A 6,323-nucleotide genomic window follows, 5' to 3' on the forward strand; every position below is an offset into this window, starting at 1 on the left:
AACCAAGAAAAATTATTTTTGTTGAGGTTCATAACAAGATAAGAAGATACTGACCCAAAGTGATTGAATGTCATCTATATCTTCTTGTGAGAATGGTGATATGTCGCTAAATTCCTATAATTAGAACAAAATCTAAATTATGATAAGCCAACAACAACATTAACTTAAAAAATATACATAAATTACATGTATATTGATTAAGCTAATACCTTGTGCTTAGTACATCCATTTGTAATGCCTCTGGAGACAATATAAAACATTTGTCTCATAGAATAGTATCCACAAGAATGATTGTCGAGTTATTTTCGCCACTACAAATAATTTTCACATATTTATATCACTAATACACACAAATAAAATAATGTCAAAAATCACAAGTAATATACCTACTTTTGGATAATAGAACCTTAACATTTTACCAAGTACATTACATTTGATTGCATTGTATCTCTCTGCGGCTCTACAGATGTTGGTTAAAATTAAACATGAATAAAAACTATTCAAAATTAAAATTAAAGTTTGAGTATTAAAAATAATACCACTTACCCACGAAAATCTTTAATCATAATTTCTTCAAGTTCATTGTGCAATGAGCAAAATATAACTACAACATTTTTCTTCAGACTTATAATTATTAGTTATCAATAATTACTACATAAATATCCAGATTAGTTAATAATATGTATAAAATTGATTTATAAATGAAAACATAAATTAATACTTACATGCGGAAAAATGAGGCCAAATAACATTATTTGTTCTCGTTCAACAACTTTTCTTGTACATAAAGTGTGATATTGTTTGCTACTATACCACCATGAAGGCTAATGTCGTTGGATCTATAAAACCATACTTTCTCAACACACATCTCATGCAAGAACCTGCAAGAGTAAAATATTTATGTTAATGTACGAGAACGTATGAATATAAATAGAAATCAACGTAAAAATTATACTTACGAGCACCACAATTATAATATTGTATTGTCTATCCATTCACCCCCCCTTCAAAAATCCCATAACATAAGTCTTAGGAAGTACGAAAAATTGATCTGGATCATGACTTAATTTAATATTCAAGAAGATGTCTGAATACTATCTAATGTCATTGAAAGTCTCTTAGTGTTATCTAGTTATGATTGTGTGGTTTCAATATTGTCCTGGTGGGCATAAGAGCTTTCCTTCATGCTTGTACCACTCATAACTTTATCAAGAATGCACAATTGAGCATTTGAAATTGATTGGTTAAGTAGACCCAATGATTTTAATTTCTACATCATAAAAACAACTTACAATATAGAAATTAAAATAAGCAAACAATAAAAATAACAACTTACAACACATATTTTTTTAGCTTATGCTTATACCTCAAGAACATCGCGGGTACACTTCTCAAACTTCCTCCTTCGACTTCTTTTGCTCCTCCTCGACCAACCTCTCTCGCTCCTCTTTCTCCTTTTGGACAGTTTCCCGGACCAGTTACAACAAACCTTCCTCCTAAATTCACTTCTTTCTTACCTCCCCCACATGTACAACAGTTATCTCTTCAATCTCTCTCATATGATTTACTTTTCTATATGATTTAGATGTTACAAAATGTGACTTGAAGTCAACGCCTCTTCTAAGACGACGGACACGCCCATAATGCTCCTAGGTTCTAATAACTTCTACCAAGATGTCATGACAATCTTGTTAAACGAAGAGGATGGCTTTGGATTGTTCAACCAGTACATCCTACAACACCTATAAAATTTCACCTTTACCAAATTGATTTAACTAAAATAAATATTGTTGAAAAAAATATCTACTTATAATCTTTTCATCCACATCACGTGTAGCCTCTGATGTGAATTCACCATCTTTTCTTTGATGTGCCCTCTTCTATTTCTCATGGCGTGATGGTGGAGGTGAAGTTCGATCATGGCTTATAAAATCTTCCAGCTCCAATTCCCTTTGTTTTCATTTTTCTTCAATCATCTTCTTTTCAAGTTTTTCATATCCTCTAAGAACAACCTATGTGGATAGATATTTTTAGATCTATTATTCATTCCTTTGTTTTCTCTTAACCAAGAATTCAGGAGTGGTGCGATACTTTACAAATTTCTCCCAAACATCATGATCAGTAAATGAATACATCAAGTATGGAGGCTTATCTTTAGGCTTATCTTCATCTTTTGGATGAGTAATATAATCACAGGTGAATTGTGTCTTAAAGCCCCTCAAATGCTCACCACTGATCGCGACTTTGGTAAGTCTATGTGAATCGTGACTGCAAGTGCACAGTCCTATCGCGTAGTTTTAAAGATTATCGAACCCATAAGGACTAATAATCAAACGTATCGTGGTCTAATGTTGCTATGTAAATCTAAGGCTGATGATTGTTCTAAGATTGGAGGGATCAAAAAGAAATAACTATAAAATAGAATAAAGATAAAGATATAGGATATAAGGGATATCGGTATGTAATATATCAAACCTCGGGGATTCGATAGATAGTTGGTGTAATCTTATTGGTTAAAATACTCTTCAGTAGAAATTATTTATAGAAAGAACTTAGTGTCACACTCTCGTTTTTATTGACTCTGACCATACTCCTAAACCAGAATGCTTGGCTCTCGCAGTTTCATTTTGAATTTAAAAGTATTTTTTGAATATAGATAAAGTCTAATTAATCCTAAAGCGCTCTCGGTGTGTTTAGGATTAATGCCTAGTTTCAGCTATCTGGTTAAAATCTCAAACTCTCGTTCTTGTTGACCGTAACCTTAGTTTGTTTTGTACTCTCGTACGAAAAACAGTTTGATTAAATTAAGAAACTAAAACCGAAAAAATAAGTTTAAATAAAAACTAACACCAATTATTTATTGAATCCCGTCGTTTCGACGGTATTTACATACCGATACCTAAGGTTTAGCCGGACATAGATCCAGTGACAGACATGGCAATTGGGGAATTAAACATACAGTAAGGCATAAATAAATAAAATAGTAAACAAGAATAAACCTGGATTGCAATTTAAGAACTAGAATTGAATCTTGAATCTTCGATTAAATAATTCCGACAAGCTTTGGCAATGAATACCCCTTACAATTGAATCCCAAATGCGTGAAAATAATAAATTGTAGTACTCCCCGATGTGGAGAAACTATTGTAAGAACAAAAATAGTTCTACAATAGATTCCATGATTTTGATGATAACAAAGGATGAAACCAAAAGTGGTACCCTAACGAAAAGTTTCTAAGTGTGCAGGGTTCTAAAGAAAGAAGAAATAAATCTGATGATGTCATCAGATGCAAAACAAGATCAGATGCAAAATCTCAAGTATCAGAAGCATCTAAAGAGGAATCTCATTCAAGAAGCTCTAAACTCTGGACAAAACTGCAAGTATCAGAAGCATCTGAACATGAAGTAAAGTCTAGAAGCTCTGACTCTGAACAAATGTCTTCTGCAAACTCTGAAGTTATCAGCGCCATCTGAACATTCAAGAAATAACATCAGAAGCCAATTTCTCCAGATACACAAAGACTCTAATCAGAATTGTTAATCATGATGAAGTAACGTTTAAGCCAAGTTAAAGTTCTGCAAATGGATTTCCTCAATCAGAAAAGAGACGTTAATCTCCACTTCCAAGAGAGAAGTTACTAATTGTGGTAAGTAGTCACTTCTAAGTGAAAAAGTCTACTGCAGAAGCTATTAATGGAATGGCGTAACTACATCTCAATATCCAACAGATTCAACGCTACTTCAACTCTACTTCAACTCCTATAAATAGAGAAGAAATCTCATTCAGTACAGACCAAGAAATCACTAGCCAAAACTATACTGAAATTATATCACGCTCAAGAAAAACATCTTTGTTCTTCAAAGATTTTCACTAAGCTTTTGCTTATCAAGTGAAAAATTTGTTCTTAAGTTTGTAATATTTGCTTTCTTAGAAGCATTCTAGATTACACATCTTGTATCTATTTTTATTTGTTTTCCTCAAGTGACTCTTTGTAGTCTGTAGACTTGAGAGGACTAAGAGATTTTCTTTTCTCTTAGGGGTTGTTTGTAATCTTTCAAGATTAGTGGATTAAGTCCTTGTTGAAGGCGAAATCACCTTGGCCGGGTGGACTGGAGTAGCTTTGTGTTATAAGCGAACCAGTATAAAATCTTTGTGTGATTTTCATTTTGCAAAAGCGCTTAATTTTTTCAAACAATTCAAACCCCCCCTTTCTTGTTTTTTCTCACCTTCAATTGGTATCAGAGCTCCGGCTCTGTTATTGATTTTCAAATCAAACACTTAACCGTGTAGAGAGATCCAGTGCGAGAAAAACAAATGGCCCACTCAAATGAGAAAGATTCTTACAATGCCAAGCCTCCTGTTTTTGATGGAGAAAAGTTTGATTACTGGAAAGATAGAATCGAAAGTTTCTTTCTTGGTTATGATGCTGACCTCTGGGACATTGTCACAGATGGATACAAACCTCCAACCTTAAATGGAGCTGAAGTTCCCAGAAGCAAAATGTCAGAAGATCAGAAACGTGAGTTCAAAAATCATCACAAGGCCAGAACAATACTTCTAAATGCTATATCATACAACGAATACGAAAAGATCACCAACAGAGAGACGGCTAAAGATATACTTGACTCTCTGAAGATGACCCATGAAGGAAACTCCCAAGTCAAGGAGACGAAGGCTCTGGCGTTGATCCAGAAATATGAAGCCTTCAAGATGGAAGATGACGAAGCTATAGAAGCTATGTTTTCCAGATTCCAAACTCTTATTGCAGGTCTTAAAGTGCTAGACAAGGGATACACAACTGCAGATCATGTTAAGAAGATTGTCAGAAGTCTGCCAAAGAAATGGAGACCTATGGTTACTGCTCTGAAGTTATCAAAGGATCTGAACAGTATCAGCCTTGAAGAACTTGTTAGTTCTCTCAGAAGCCATGAGATAGAACTAGAGGAGGATGAGCCTCAGAAAAGGAACAAGTCAGTGGCGCTGAAGTCCAGACCTGAAAGACGGAAGTCAGACAGAACCAAAGCTCTCCAGGCAGAAACTGCAGATACTGACGACTCTGAACCTGAAGACTCTGATGATGAAGAAGAACTGTCCTTACTAACCAGAAGAGTTAAGCAACTCTGGAAAAGAAGGAACAACAACAACTTCAGAAGATCAAGACCCAGAGGGGATAGATCAGAGTCAACTTCAAAAGGTAAACCTAATAAAGATATTACCTGTTTTGAATGTAAAGAAACAGGTCATTATAGAAATGAATGCCCCAAGCTGAAGAAAGATAACTCTAAGAAAGAAAGCTTCAAGAAAAATGCCTTCAGAACAAAGAAAGGATTAATGGCGACCTGGGACGATAGTGAATCAGGATCATCAGAATCTGACTCTGATGAACAAGCCAACGTAGCATTTATGGCTACCACATCCAGCAGCTCAGATGAAGAATCTGAAGAGGTATTTTCTGAACTTTCTAGATCTGACTTAGAATCATGTTTATCAGAAACTCTTACCTCTCTTCAGAAATTAAAACAAAAAGTTAAAAGCATTAAAGGCCTTCTTAAAGCAAAATCTGAAGAATGTAGTGAACTTGAGACAACAATTCTAGCACATGAAGATACAATCAAATCTTTAACGTTAGAAAGAGATGGAGCTAAAACAAAAAGCTTAAAATTAGAAGAAGTGTTGTCTCAAGCACCACAAACTTCAAATGAAATTATTTATAAGTATGAAGAAGCCTTTCAACAATTTCTGAAGAATGGGATAAATAGGAGTATTATGGCATCCATGATTTATGGAGTAGGTCAGAATAATAAAAGGGGAATTGGGTATGATTCTGATTCTGATAAAACTTCTACCAGTAACCAAATTAAATCACCTTTTTCATACCACTATACACACACACAAGAACACAAATTTAAAAATGCTAGAAGACCCAAAGTTGTAAGAAACTCTGGGAAAACTAATCTGAAAGGACCCAAGAGATTCTGGGTACCGAAAGATAAGATTATCTATGTTGCAGATATCCTATGCAGCAAAGTTCAGACACCAGTCATGGTACCTGGACTCTGGATGCTCGCGACATATGACGGGAAGAAAGTCTATGTTCCAAAGCCTGGAACTTAAAGACGCTGGCTTTGTAGGCTTCGGAGGAGATCAGAAAGGAAGGATCAGAGGCTCCGGAACTATTGGTAATGGTACTCTTCCCTCTATATCTGATGTTCTTTATGTAGAAGGTTTAATGCATAACTTGTTATCCATAAGTCAATTAAGTGATAACGGTTATGATGTAATCTTTAATCAAAAAACGTGTAAAGCCATTAATCAGAACGAT

The sequence above is a fragment of the Lathyrus oleraceus genome, chromosome 5 (assembly GCF_024323335.1).
Source record: "Lathyrus oleraceus cultivar Zhongwan6 chromosome 5, CAAS_Psat_ZW6_1.0, whole genome shotgun sequence".
NCBI classification, from domain to species: Eukaryota; Viridiplantae; Streptophyta; class Magnoliopsida; order Fabales; family Fabaceae; genus Lathyrus; species Lathyrus oleraceus.